Below are 16,042 nucleotides of genomic sequence, written 5' to 3'. Positions count from 1 at the left end.
AAGGTCTAGCTGTGGGATATACAGAAATGATCCCATGGCTAGTGTCTTCTTTTAAAGGATCTGATTGGCAGGACTGATTTAAATAACATCTATCCCATTATATTAAAGATTATAAGCCAGATGTTAGCCGAGACAATACTGCAGTGCTGCCTGTATCCATACAGTGCTTCACACATTCTACTGTTCTCTGCAGTGCCACCCAAACTGTATTACTAGTCAGGTCATTTATCTCCTCAAAGATAATACCACTGTTTTATAACTAGTCAACAGAACTTGATTTGCTCTGCCATTTTGAGTGCAGCATTCTTCATTTATGCTAATCTATACTTCTGTCTCCCTCCTTTTCCATCTCACACCACATATTATGGAATACCCCAATAAAAGGGACACCTGTGGAACCACATTTGCGTAGTTCTGAGGAAGTCCCAAAGCACTGTCGGGATTAAAGCACTTAACTTGTTTGTGGCATATTGAATATTTTTGGATACAATAAATGTATTTTTATACATCTTCACTTGTTGTCCTTGGCACGTGGCTGTTTCTTGTGGATTTAACCACACTTACGTACTTTCTCCTCCTTTGCACTTTTCCTCTGTTGTTCTCTGACTAGTACTTGCTTAATCATGTTGGTAAGCAATTCACCATATTTTTTTTAAATATAACTATTTTTTATCTCACTAGTTGATAATGGCTAGTGAAAGCAGTGGTACATTAGCTAGTTTTAATTACTTTAACTCCATAAATACCCAGATCAAATGAATCAAACATATGATCATAGACACCACTGCTCTAGCATTATGTGATTCATCAGTAATCACAGACCTGAGGAAGAGTATGCAGCTTACTGAATCACTGCAGAACTGTTAATGAGCTCCTTCTTATAACCAGATGGTATAGGGTTTGAGTCCTATATCCATTTACCTACTCTGTGACTCTGATAAAGTCTTTGAACCAGACAGTGCTCTTGGATCACTCCTGTCCAGTCAGCTTACTTTGTTAAAAAATTATCCATTGTCTAGTTTCATCCATTCAAACATGGGTGTTGTCAGATCCAACAGAATCTGACCTCAGTGCTGTTCTCAAGCTTATCAATTTCAAAGCTCTGATTTCTCCCCTACCATAATTCCCTAGGTAGCACCTCTGATACTCAGATCTCATTTGCCACTCAATCATTTCAGATGAGGAGAGATCTCACAGCAAGTCAACAAAAGATGTCTGGTAGGTATACTGCTCTCCTACCATGAGAGTTTTCCTTTTAACTCCGACTATTTTTCCTTTAAAAAACTTTATTTATAGAATTTAGTTAAAAATATAGTAATATCTTTTATAGCTGATAGTTTTTTTGGTAGTTTTTAGGCCTTTACATAATAGTCTGTTCTTAATTCATAGACACAGCATTTTTCTAATACCTTCTTTTTTTTGATATTAGTGTGTTTTCCTGTGTGCCAGTTTTTTTCTATAGGTGTTAGTGCTTTTAGGATGTCAGAAGTGGCAGATTTTTAAAAGTGTTGGGAGTGTGGGTACCAGTTACCCCCTGAAGATCTACACTGGAATACATCTATTGCCTCAGTGCCAATCACCTAAACACAGATCGCTAGACTTGTGCAGTCTTTAATGTCAGGTCCCTCCAGACATGACAGGACAATTAAGACAAAATGGGGCTCCTTCTTGCTCAGACAGGGGCTACCTCTTCACCTTATTCTTTCCCTGCTATCGAAGAGAAAAAAAAGTCAAACTAGAAGTTCAGGACAAAGAGAAAGGAAGGAATGAAAAGAAAAAGAATGAATCTCCTTCAAAATCTTCAAAAAATGATCCCTGGAACCATCAACATCTGTTGGTCCTGTCCTAAAGATTCTGAGAAGATTGGAACTGTCTACCCCTTGGCTCTGATCTCCATCACCTAGAACCAGCTTTTTACCAGAGCCTGTGTTCTAAGTTTTAATCACCCATTCTTCAGGAAAAAATGTATTCCCAACCTCCTTTGATAGCATCATCCTCTCTATTATCTAGAAGCATTACAGAGCTTAACATCAACAGGATGATGAAGTAACTTCTCAGGACACACATACAACTTGGAGTTATCCTGGCATTGTCCCCTGGGAAGGTGCCAAGTTATGGCCATCTTGACCCCCATACAAGAGTGCCCCCGGTCCAATCCTTGGCTTCATGTTTATTGGAACTGATTGGAACTGTAGCTCTGTTGATGATACTGGAACTTCTTGCATCCTCAATGCCAACTGTATCCCAGTCTCTGTCAATTCCAATTCCATCAGCTCGGGATGAAACTTGGAGTTGAAGCTTCAGAGCCACGTTTGAGGGACTGAGTAATGCTGAAATTCTTAGAGTCATCTCTTCCCCTTGGGGCTTTGGCTCTAAATAGCTTAGGTCTGAGATCCACTTCAGAGCTGAGGCTCACTGGCACCGAGATTTCTGTTTCCTTTTTGAGAGGAGGGAGTCCTTAGCACCAGTAGCAGCCTCGGCTTTTGAAGCATTTGAAAGGGTTTTTGGCTACTTACAAAGACAAGGTAGCATCTACTAGCTCAGCTCCACCCAAACCCCACCTGTAGTCTGCTTCATCTCTTCTTCATTCAGTCATACGGGGTCAGTCACCACCAAGGGTTTCTAAGGAAGTTTGCTTTGTCAGTTCTCCATCTGATTCTAACCCTTCTACTGATCTCCAAGAAGGTGTTCCCAGAAAATGGACATGTAAGCAAAAACATCTAGACTCATCATCTGAGTCTTTCATAGAAGATACCAAATGAAGGAGAGGGATCCCTTTGTTCCCTCTCTGAATATGTTTCCTTTAGGGACATTCTAGAATTAATGAAACAGACAAGGAGATGGACATCCTAAGACCCCTCTGTGGATGAGTCTGTATTCTTGGAAGCTTTCGCTTCTGGAGCAACTTTGTTCTGGGTGATACCATCTGTTGATACTATTATTGACCTAATGGCTCAACAGATGTGGAAGGACACTGATATGGTGGACCCCATACCAAAGAAAAATTGATAGTATATTATCTGTTCCAACTGATCAGAAACACTGGAGTAAAGGCCCACCTGTAGATACTATGGTGTTGGCAGCTGCCACCAAGAAAGAGCTATTGGAAGAAAGATCTTCTGTTCATCCTCCTAGTAGAGAGACTACGGTGATGGACAGATATAGAAAGTGGACCTATGCGTCAGTAACTAACAGGATTCCAGAGAGACTTGACAAAGGAGATTTCCAAGTTTGTCTTAGGGGTATTGCCAGCTGATGTTCAGAAGACAGTGGACCCCCAGCTTTCCATCCTACAATGATCTTCTAATGTCGCCAAGCATCTGCCATTAAACACAGCTGATGGCACAGCCAGAACAGCAGGCACTGGTATCACTATGCTCTTACATGCCTGGATGCAGCTATGTGACTTTGCAAAAGGCTTCAATTTTTCCTTCATTAAAGTCCCCCATGATGGTTCCACCTTATTTGGACCTAAAGTGAAGGATACATATATCAGGAGTTAGTAGGGTGGCACATCTCTCTCTCTCTCTCTCTCTGTGCATTGGGAGTATGCAAAGGAAATGAGTAATTGGTAATCCTTTCTCAAGTCCTTTGTCCTGTGAATATAGAATCTGAGTTGTTTGTCAACATTTGGTAACTCAAAGAACATTCTCTAGGAACCAGAGATTGGGGAAGAAGATGTGGTTCTGCAAATCACAGAGTTCTTTCCATGACTCCAAAGTTGACAGACCTTCCCATGGTAGAGGGGGAGATAATTTTAATGGACAAGTCCGAGAAGGCAGAGATGGACCACAAAATCAGGGCTTTTGAGGTCCATTTTCTGAGAAAGCCTTTCAGCATCCCTGTACACTTGCCCAACAGCTGCACTCTGGAGGCAGTCAGGAGAGTATCTCCTTACATCCTGAAGCCCGACAAAACATAGCATCAGATTCATGGGTGCTAAGGATAATATCCAGAAGCTATTCAGTTCCCTTTTTACTCCATCTGCTGAAAAAGAAGAAAGTTCCCAATGTTGCACCCAATCAGTGGGACTTAGCAGTCATAGAAATTTCAAAGCTGCTAGAAAAAAAAAAAGTCATCCAACCCATTTTGCCTCTGCTGAGGCAGTAAAATTGGATGTGCTGTATAAATCTCCAGGATGCTTACTATCACAGCAAAATAGCAATTCTCGCTCTCCAGGAGATTTCTCTGCTTCCAGCTGGGAGGCAATCACTTACAGTTCAGGGCTTTGCTGTTTGGTCTCACCACAGCCCCCAGGGTGTTTACCAAGATCAGGGCAGTAGTGGCAGTGCAGCTGTGTCTTCAGGAGATCCAGGTCTTCCCATATCTTGACAACTGGCTTCTCACTACCCCCACTGAGCAACTCCTGCTCAGACACTGGGATCATATATTCCAGTTGCTACAGAACACAGGAATTTTAAAACCTACCAAAATGTCAACTGACTCTAGTGAAAACCATAGAGTTCATAGGATGCCACCTAAACACCAAACTTCAGATAGTTAGACTTGGTTACCCTTCTTATGGCCTCTTCTAGTGCATCTTCCATGGATGTTGGATCAGTATCCTGATCTACTATCCCATTCTTCCAGACTGCCTCCACCAGATTAGAACACCATAAAGCTAACTGCATGGTTCCTCAGTTTTAACCATAGTCAGAGATGCCAGGCTTTCTCCTTCAGTAGTCAACAATTTCTTCTGCCTCAAAGAAGCCATCTACTAGCAAAGTTTATCACAGCAAATAGAAGACATTTTTAATTTGGGACTATTCTAAGGGCTAAATCCCTTCTCAGCACCTGTTCCTTCCATACTTGAATTTCTGTCTGATATCTTTGACAAATGTAACAGTTTCGCAACTATTAAGATTCAGCTGGTGGCTATTTCCAGTTTTCATGTTGGAGTTAATGATATGTCAGTTGCATCCCTTAAGATCTCAAGAGCTTTTCTTAAGGGTACATTTCTGTTGAGACATCCCATTAGAGACCCAGCACCTCACCTTTTTTTTTTTACAAGACCTGACTCAACGCCCCCCCCCCCCCCCTTGAGCCTGTTAATAAAGTAGATTTAAAATGTGTTACTTGGAAAACTATTTCTCTAGTCACAGTAACATAAGCCAGATGAATCTAAAAACTTCAAGGCCTCTCATCAAAGCTCCTTTATCTGTTTTTTTTTCACAAGGACAGGGTTTCCCCTAAAACTACTGCATCCTTTTCCTAAGGAGTCATCCGATACTAATTTAAATCAATCTATACATATCCCTGTGTTCTTTCTAAAACAAGCAAGAATACCTCCTACAGTTACCAAATGTTGACAAACAACTCAGATTCTATATTCACAGGACAAAGGACTTGAGAAAGGATTACCAATTACTCATTTCCTTTGCTAGGCCTTAGTTAGGAAAGCAGTCTCAAAAGTAACTCTGTCCAGATGGCTCTCAGATTACATCTCCTTTGTATATCATAGAAAAAAATTTACTTTAGCAAGTAAACCTAAGGCACATTCAGCAAGAATAGTTTCAACTTCTACAGCCTTCAGTAGAGGACTGTCATTTGATGATATTTGTGCAGCAGCCACATGGGCAACTGTACACACCTTTGTGTCCCACTATAAGTTGGATGCACAATGAAGGTCACGTTCATATTTTGCATACAGCATAGTCAGGAATGTCCTTCCCTGAGATCACCCAGTTTGACAGCTTGGGAATCTGTCCCACATGTCTGAAAGGATGAAAATAGACAACATTGGTTACGAAAGTTATATAGTTACCGTAAAGTTAGATCCATGTTGTATCATTTTCATTTGCTTCAAACTCCCTCCCTTCTATCCCCTTCAAGTTGTCAGGTATGGCTTCTAGATGACTGAGTGGAGATCATTCCCTGTTTGAGGACAGTCTCACTAGACTGAATTACTTTTCACCAGCCATTTCAGATTAGTAGGTTGATTGACATCTACCAAGGTTTTACCTTTCCCTAGGTTAATTCACAAATGTATGCCTGCGCGTGCACAGACACACACACACACACACACACACACACACATATATATATATATATATATATATATATATATATATATATATATATATATATACATACACACACATACATAGATATAAATTTTACACGTTTACAGAGGCAAACTTGATTTGAGTATCTGAGGTGCAACCTAGGGAATTTTCGGTAGTAGAGGAGTCAGAGCTCTGAAACCGCTAAGCTTGAGATCTGCGCTGAGATCAGATCCCATCAGATCTGAACAACTCATATGTCTGAAGTGGATGAAAATGAGACAGCATGGATCTAATGTTATGGTAAGCACATAACTTTCATTTAAAAAAAAAGTTTCACTTGGACATAATTTCAGGCATAGGTTTACAGTTTTTCCCTTTTATATCTTTCCACTTTTAAAATGGGTTATTCCAAAAGTAAGAAATAAAGGTCTCATACTCTTTCTCTCTCCCCTCACCTCCAGATGTATGTGTTTGCAATGTCAAAGCCCTGCTTGAAATCCTACCTGCAGCATATTCTATTCATGATACTGTTCAGAAGTTTAAACACCACACTTTCACTAATACGATTTCAAAACATATAATATAGTTTACTTAATTTTGGTAGAATTTCCATTGATCCATTAAAAGAAAGATGGCAAATACTGCTGGCCATATTTGGGATACATGTAAATACTGTTTGAAGAAATAAAACACATATTTGTTCTGCCAAGGTCCTTTTCTTTTTTCTTGAATTTATTCACTTTTGACTTTAGTCAGCTTTTTCACTAGGCACCTAAAACATCATATGGTAAAGATCCCCTTTACTAAAGATTTTTTAATCGTTCCTGCAATAAATCAAGTTAAAAAAACTACATTACAAAGTGGCTATTAAATTTATGTTTATTTTACAGTGCTGTGGCGTTTTCTGCCTTTAAATATTTTCATGTACAGCTACAGGAGCAGCGCTGTACTTTTCACACTGAAGAATAGTTTAATATGATAATCCAGCAGGGAGCACCGCTGTACTTTCACACTGGAGAATAGTTTAATATGATAATCCAGTTCTCCAGATTGCTAGAAGCAGCTAAAATTTGTAACTTTGACTTTATGTGGAATTGATATTTTTAGTCAGAAGCCAGTGGCACTGTTATACAGCTCTGATGGATGACTAGATAAAGAGTTAAATGAATAAGCTAAATGATCAATAGTTATTGTTCCAATACAAGTTTAGATAACGTTATTGCTGTGCAAGAGACATAGCTTGCACAGACATTTGCATGCCAAACCATTCATGAAACTGTTGTGCTTCAGTGTACTTCAATGCATATGTGTCATGTTAACAATACTTTTGACAGGATAATGTATAGCATGCACTGCTCATGAGTTTGTCCGCTAGTAGAACAATTATCATTCATTGACCCAGAAAACTGCATTCGTTTGTGAATAATGCAAGACAGTGTGTTCATATCTAGCTTTAGTTTTAGCAGCAGTGCTTGTATTTTTGATTCTTGTTGAGTGCGTACTTAACTTTCTTCATCCTCTCTGTTAATCCTTGCCTGTCTGTTTGTTTTTTTTCCCCCAAGGTGATGATTACTGACAATTTAATAATAATTAATCTTCATTTACTTCCTGTCTTTATATTTTTTTCAGAAAACCAGGAACACTCAAGTTTTCCAGTGTCTCTCTTATTTTCCTTTTCTGTTTATAAATTCATTCCCCTTTGTTTATTCCTGTTCAACATGCACATTATCTGCTATTTCCATTCCTTCTTCACACTTTAATTTGGTTCTGCCTGTAATTTTCTACTTTCCCTTCAATAATCTTAATTCTTTTATATTTGTTTCATTTATGTCTTATTTATAAAGTAATATTCTGCCTGAAGTGTTTCTTTATGACTGCATGAATTGTGGTACTTTTATTTTATGAGCTTTCTCTCTACTCTTCGGCAATTCTTTGTCCTGCTGCGGATATACAATAAAAGTCCCTTACTAACGTTATACACATAAATGGTTTTATGGAAACCAAATTGAAACACATAATGCATAATGATCCAAACAGTGAATGGATCCAAGAATAAATAGATCAAAATGCATGGATAAGACAGAAAGTGATTCTTATGATCTACGGAAATGTAAGCTATTAAGTAAGAATAATCAACTGATTATGTAGTCTGCAGGGAAACAGACTAGATGGACCAATTGTTATTAAATCCTTGTTCTTTTGTTTCTGTGATATACCTTACGTTATGAAAAGGATAAGATAAATTGTGCTGCACCTTAAATGTAATCCAAAAAGGTAAAATAATACGTCTTTCTAGCAGAAGAGAGCACAAAGACACTGGAACACAGATGTGATGTAATACCTTTAACATAGGTTTTGCAATTACTTGAGTCTTCAGGGTAATAGGAGTATTTAATCAGCAGCTGTTAAGCAAAGATGTAGCTAGCTATAACTGCAGTCTGTCTTCTTCTTTTAGCTTATTAGGGGGTTAGGGGTCGCCACAGCAGATCACCTGTCTGCTCATGATTGGCAGTGGAGTTTTACGGTCTCGAGTTGCCAGCCCAGTGCCCAACCTTCCACAGAAGGCGCACACACACACGCATGCACTCACACCTAGGTTCAATTTGGAGTGCCCAGTCCACCTACAGCATGTCTTTGGGATGAGGGAGGAAACTGAAGCACCCGGATGAAACCCACACGACCACAGGGAGAACATGCAGACTCCAGACAGAAGGCACCCCAGCCAAGGATCGAACCGGAGAACGTCTTGCTGTGAGACAGCAATGTTAACCACTGCACCACCGCGGCCGCCCTTATAACTGCAGCCTGCTCTGTACCTAATCTGGTGCCCCACCCCAAAAATTAAAGAAAACACTCCTCTCCATACATGAGAAGAAAACAATGCTCTTCTCAAAAAATAAATAAATACATTTTAAAAAAAGGAAGCAGTTGCTACAATTTATGCTACTCACAAACAGCTGTCACAGTGCTCACTTTTCACTGCAAATACCAGTATGTTCTGAAAGTATGCACTGAACAGTGATTGAGATCAGCCACTCACTCCCTCCTAACACTTTGCACCCGGTAAGGCTGCCACTTTTGTCCTACCCTAGCTATGCTACTGATATTAAATTACTGCTGTTAGATACAGTGCTTAAAGCTTTTATCTAGAATGAAAAATACATCATTTCTTTCTTACTGACTAAAAAAAAATTGTACTTGAAAAAATGTTGGATACTTAGCATTAAAACTACATTTCAGAGATAGGCACAGTGTGTGTGAGCTTGCTTGAGTAAATGCAGAAATTATGTTGGTCCAGTAAAAAGATATTAAACAATATCTGTGTTCCAGTGTATTTGTGTTTTCTGTAGGTGGATCAGCATGGCATTTTTTTTTTTTTTAGAAGAAAAATGAAAAGAATAATACATAGTTAGGATGAAAGGAAGTGTACCTTAAAATGAAACTGGATTTTATGTTAATTGTATCAGCTGACATTTAGAAAGGACATTGGCCAAGACATCAGTAATGAATGTAATAGACCATCAATAATGCATAGGTACGGCGTCCTTAGTATAGAGAAATAACATATTAACTTTCATTACATGTGCTAATGAATCTCCAACAGGATTAATATATGCAGTTTTAGAGCCCAAAGCTTTGAACAATCAGGGCAGAGACTTCTTAGAGGAGGGCAACTAAAAACAATTCATTTTTGGAGCTGAAAAATCATAAAAAGAGGATAACATCAACATAGACATAAATTTTACATTCCTGAGACAAGGGTGTGTGTGTGTGTGTGTGTGTGTGTGTGTGTGTGTGTGTGTGTGTGTGTGTGTGTGTGTGTGTGTGTGTGTGTGTGTGTGTGTGTGTGTGTGTGTGTGTGTGTGTGTGTGTGTGTGTGTGTTTCTTTTGATCAGTACATGGCTGAAACTTTCAAGTGCCTTAGAGGAATCAGCAATGTGAAAAGTAACAATAAATAAAGTAAGGTACACAGCTGAAAAATAACAGGATATGAGTTAGAGTAGTCTGTTGAAAACATAGCATATAGCATAGGGAACAGAACTGGAAAGAAATAATATCTAAAGTACTGTACGTTGATGAAAAATATAAAAGTATATAGAGTAGGGTACACAACTGAAAAATAATTGTACATAAGGCCGTGTATACAACTAAAAAAATACTGCAGTAGCCTTAGTTATATGGGTTATACCCTGCCAAGGATATAACAGCCTGCCAACTTCCAAAGCTTCAGGGCCCCTTCCATGTGCACGAACTGTCAGGCAGCTTCACCTGAGTTGACTAAAAGACAAGTTTGGGCATGAAGCCCTTGTGAGTTTACTCTCAGCAGAGAGAGGGAGGCTGAGCCCTGAAAGGACAAGGTTAGCAATAACAAAAAGCAATTGTCCACACCCTGGAATAAAAAAAAACACTCCAAAAAAAACAAGGGGGATGGAGACAAGGAGTGGCTGCTGCAGCAGTGATCATTCGATCATCTGCTGTTATGGCAAGTTCAACTTATACAAATGTACTGTGTTCTTCATGTTGATCACTGCTAAACTAGCCTTAGTTATATGGGTATATTTGGGAGGCAGAAGGAGAAGGGTCCAGGAATCCCCGGAGAATGGTCCTGGCAAAATATGAGCTAGACCTAGAGAAGGAATCCAACTTATTGTGCTTTGTAAAAGTATGTACAGAAGAGCAAATAGCAGCTTCTAGAATACTTCTAGAATCCAACCCTTTCCAAAAAGCCATTGAAGAAGCCAAGGTCCTTGTAGAGTTGGCCTTAACCCTGCCTGGAATACATTTGTCAATGTGAGTATAACAAAAGGTAATAGCCTTAAACAACCTTTTGTACATAGTCTGTTTTGACACTGTTGTCCCTTCTTCTTACCTTCACAAGAAATGAACAATTGTTCTGATGATCTGAAAGATTTAGTTCTGTAAAGATAGTACCTGAGTTGTGTGTCGACATGCAAGGTATGGAGTATCCTTTCTCCCTCATTTTTAGGTTCAGGAAAGAAAACAGGGAGATAGATAGTTTGACTTAAAGTAAACATGGATATTACTTTAGGCATAAAACCCTGTCCTTGAGGAAAATGAGGTAGGACTGACTCACCATAAGAGCTTGCAGCTCAGACACCGTTCTTGCAGAGGTCAGAGAAATCAATGAAACTGTTTTCTTTGTTAATAACCTCAAGTCAGCCAGCTCAGCTGATTCAAATAGAGCAAGTGTTAGTTTCTCTAATACAAAATTAAGATCCCAAGGAGGGGGCACAGGTTTATTTGGAGGCCCCTTATGCAAACCCCTTTCAAAAACATTTTAGCATGTGACTGACTTGAACGAGGAGGGTCTACGGGCAAACATGCTGAAATGGCCAATAAATGAACCTTGACAGAGGACTAAGAATGGCTATAAGATAGAAACTCACACATGTATTGTAAAACCAGAGAACTGCTAGCCTTGAATGGGTTATATTGTTGGCACCAACTAGAAAACATTTTCCATTTGCTAATATATGATTTTAAGTTGCAGGCTTTCTTGACTCCATTAGTACCTGCTGTACATCCTCAGTAAACGAGTGCCTAAAGGGAATTAAGACCCTATTCACCAGGCAGTCAGTTGAAGATGATTGATGTCAGGATGTATCAGACACCCCTGTTTTTGTGTGAGTGCATCCATTCTGTCAGGAAGCTTGTGGTAATTGCTCCTGACCATTTCCAAAAGAAGGGAGAACCATGGTTGCCTGGGCCAGAAAAGCGTCACCACAATGATCCTGGGAGATTCCTTCATAATCTTAAGAAGTACACTGGATATTTGTGGAAATGGTGGGAAGGCATACAGGAACATTCCTGTCTAAAGAAACAGAAAGGTATCAGTCTTATAAGTCTTCTTGCATGAGGTCCTGGTACATAATTTTGCCAGCTGATTGCTCAGAGAGGAGGCAAAGAGGTCTGCTTGAGGAACTCCCAACACCTGGATCAAATCTTGGAAGAGCCCTAGATCTAGTTTCCATTCATGTGGGTCTGCCCTGGTCGTGCACAGTTTGCCTGCCACACAATTTTGCTCTGATGGAATGTAGGATGCCTGTAGGGTGAAACTGTGCTTTGAAGCTATATCCGAAGTTAACAAGGCTAATCTGCAAAGAGGTATGATCTGGTTCTCCCTTGCTTGTTAATATACCACATCGTTGTGGTATTGTCTGTGAACCACTTGAAGACATCCTGCAGAACAAACATGGTTCAGAGAATTGAGTGCCTTGATCAGGCCAAACATCTCCTTTATATTTATGTGTTTGCATCTGTCTTCGGTGTCTCACACCCCCTGCACTTTTATCTCTCCTGAAACTGCTCCACAAGCAAAGCCTGAAGCATCTGTGCTGACTGACTGCTTTGGAGCAACAAGGGAGAAGTGGAGACCTGAATTTAAGGATATCTGTTGTCTCCATCAAGTGATTTTTCTTCTGACAATCCTCAGTACTGGGATCTGAAAAGATCCCACTGTATCTTTCTCATATGGAGTCTTGCCAGAGGTATCATGAGAATCATAGATGCCATGAGACCCAAAATCCAAAGGTAATCCTCTCGCAGTGACTGAAGTCTGAGTGGAAAAACTTAGAAACAGAGCTAAATAAAGATCTATTTTTTTTCCCATGGAAAATAAACTATAAAAACTTAGGTGTCTAGTTGACATCTGAGGAACACATTACTGTGTGATGGAGTCAAGAAAGACTTTTGAATGCTCTCTTGGAATCCCAGCTTGGCCAAGAGATCTCTCACCCAAGATAGAAAGATTCTTGACATTTTGAATCTACAAAGATAAGCAAGTCATCTAAATATGGAAAATTGTGGATGCCCTGTAACCTGCAATGAGCTATAACTGAAGCCAGACACTTTGCAAACACCGGGTACAGTGGATAGTTCAAAGGGTAAAGCAAAGAACTGATAATGTGATTCAGACAGACAAAACCTTAAGAAACACGAAGTCTGGATGAATAGGAATATGATGATAAGTATCACTTGAAAGAGGCAAAAAAGGCAGTGGGTTGTGAAGTGACATCCTTTTGAATATGAGCACTATCAAAAACAGGTTTAGGAAAGAAAGTTCCAGAAATAGTCTCCAAACATTTTCTTTATTTGGGACTAGGAACATATTTGAATAAAACCCATTCCCCACCTAGGAAGGAGGAACTGGTTCTGTCACTCCTTGGGACAGCATGTGATGTAGAACAAGTGGAAACAAAACAGTCTGATCTGCAGGATGAAGAATGACCCCCTGGACAGGAGAAATTTCCTACCACTGATAACCCTGATGAATGGTTTTCAGAACCCATTTGTCTGAAACAATCTGTTGCCAAAGAGACAAATGGAAATTCAGACTTTCTGGAAGAGAAAGAGGCCCAGGGTGGGAGGGGGTCCCAATGTCTCTTGAATAGTCATTCAGATTTGTTGGACTGTCCTTGGTTTGGTGAGGTTTGAGACTTCATTTTGGAACCTCCTTGCCATTTCTTAAATGTCTGTTTACCTGAATTCTGCTGAGGCTGCTTATTCTGCCTTTTTTTTTTTTTTGCCAAAACTGGATGAAAAAAAGAAAATTCCTTGGGCAATTTGGAAAAGGAGGGCTAAGAAATTGTAGAGATTCCCTGGATCAACTTGCCCCTTTCATCACACTTTTTAATCATTTCTGCACCTGAGGGACCAAACACTAAATCTCTATACAAGAAACAATTTAAAATCTAATTTTTAAACATTATCTAGAAGGTTCTGAGTATGCAGCCAAACAAAACACCTTAAAGCCATGCCAGCAGCCATAGCCCTGGAAGAAGTATTAAAAGAGTCATACACAAACTGCAAACAATGAATAGTGACCTATGCAGTAAAAGAAACCAAGTTTTTTAAAGGTTTTTCTTCACAAGAAGAAACTATAGGTTAAACATTCCTCATGTTGTTGTTGTATCTTTCGGCTTTTCTCGGTTAGGGGTCGCCACAGTGGAACTCCGGTCCGCTAATGATTGGCAGCAGATTTTTACGTACCGAGTTGCCAGCCCTGATGTACAACCTTCAATGAAGGTACGCCCATTCATGCATGTCTCCACACAGAAGACGCTTTAGCTGAGAATTGAACAGGACAACGTCTTGCTGTGAGGTGCCAGTGCTACCGCAGCACCACCACACTTTCACAATATGTCAGAACAAACTTTAACATATTAGCTTGACAATTTATAATTCTGAAATTCAAAGCTGCAGAAGTATACACTTTTTTCCGATACCTACCAATAATTTTCCAATCCTTATTAGAAAAAGCAGGATTGAAATTAACCAAGTACCTAGCAGCAGTGAGATAAACTGAGGTTATAGCTGCTGGGTCAGGTTTGGGACTAGTGTGTAAAAATGTAAAAGACTGAGGAACTGTATCCATCCTTTCTACCTTTTTTGGGACAGCTGGCTGAGTATCCAGAAAATTGCAGGCAGTAAAACACACATCCTTTCACGCAGACAAGACAGGAGGAATTAGTGTAGTATCTGGAAAGTCCTTCTGTAACAACTCATAATATTTTTTGAAGGACTTAGAAACCTCAGTGTTCTCCCACTGATAACACTGGAACAATCTCACAATAGTCTCAAAGAAAGAGTGACTTCCATGGGGAGAATCAGAAAGAGATCTCTCCTCTGAATCTGAATCAGAAATCTGAAAACAAAACCCTGAATCTGTTCATGCATCTTCCTGTTCAGATTCAGTATCTTGAATTCTTCAGAAGTGGAGACATCCCTCTTTCTTAGGGTCTACTTCACGTTGTCGAAGGCCGACAATATCGAAGCTGATATTGTCGGCACCAGATTAGCAAAAGCAAAAAACATCGAACGTTTAAACGGAAATCTCCATAAGGAGATCGGAGTTGGTATATTTAAGTAGGGAGGGTGTGGGGCCCCTGCTTGCAAAGGTAAGTTTTTATTTATTTTTGTTTTTAGACATTTTTTTTATCTTTCGATGTTTCAGAATTCAATGATATGGTGTCGACCATATCAGATTCGATATTCTGAAACTTTGATAAGATAATATAGACACCTTTCTTATACTGCAAACTCCTCTACAAGAAGGAATCACTAGCCTGAATCAAACCCTGAGCCAGTCCCAGTAAACTATTCCTGTGCAAAGAAATTTGAGGAGTAGATACATGCTTGGTTTTCTGTTTTTATTTTTTTTTTGACAGGAAAAATGGGGCTAACCATGTTACTAGTGGCAGTTGCTGCTTCCTCATGGATGGGTACAGCATTCTGAGACAACAGGGAAACCTTCCCTGTTCCCTGTCCCAGGACTGATAAAAGTGGTTCTTCCTTGCTCTCTGTGGAGACCCCAACAGCTGCAGAGAACATGGCTAGCCCCTAGAACATAGCCGCTATAGGTGCTACACAGGAGGTATCCTTGGTAAAATATGAGTGGTCTGTAGTATAACAAATGGCCATAGCAGAGACACCCACCTGTGGCTGAGGAAAATTGCAAGCCTGCTGTGGTGGCAAAGGCTGTTTGCTTAACTTTTTCTTTTTGTGACTAGAAGAAGGACCTACCAAGGGAATTAAAATCTGTTCTATGGTCAAGCCAAAAATGATGTCTCTAGCTTAGTGAAAACAAGCAACATCAGTAAAACTACCAGTTCACAAAATGTTTTTTTTTTTACTGAAAAAAAAAACTGTAAATCATCCTTTAAAAAACTAAGGCAGCCCCACAACCTTAAAATAAACACAATTATTCACAGAAAATAGTTTGTCAGTTAGATAACACTACTTTTAAAATGACAGAAGTTGGTGCCCGGCTTAAAAGTATGTTACAGTCTCAAGACAATGCATTAAATCATAATACTCCTGGCTTTAAAATAACTTTCCTGAAGAGGAAAGTAATGTATCATAAGTAAAAAAAATAAGAAAATGGAAGGTTTTTCTCAAAGGGTACTTATCTGCCCAGCTAAGGAAAGTACAAGTCGACCATCGATCCTCAAAAGCCTCAGAGGAGAGTACTCTTCGGTGGCAGTAAAGATCTGAAGGGCTTTGCACCCAAACTTGTC

The 16,042-nt window shown here is 39.6% G+C and overlaps 1 protein-coding gene across 5 annotated transcripts in view; it reads left to right on the top strand.

The window, feature by feature from the left end:
* Window positions 1–16,042, top strand: part of NALCN (sodium leak channel, non-selective) — a 3,563,801-nt gene that overhangs the window by 3,009,064 nt on the left and 538,695 nt on the right. The gene's annotated exons all lie outside the window — the stretch shown is intronic.

This window comes from Protopterus annectens, chromosome 5.part0 (genome assembly GCF_019279795.1).
Source record: "Protopterus annectens isolate FY-2018-M chromosome 5.part0, PAN1.0, whole genome shotgun sequence".
In the NCBI taxonomy this organism is placed as follows: Eukaryota; Metazoa; Chordata; order Ceratodontiformes; family Protopteridae; genus Protopterus; species Protopterus annectens.
This window is presented reverse-complemented; position numbering and strand designations above follow the sequence as displayed.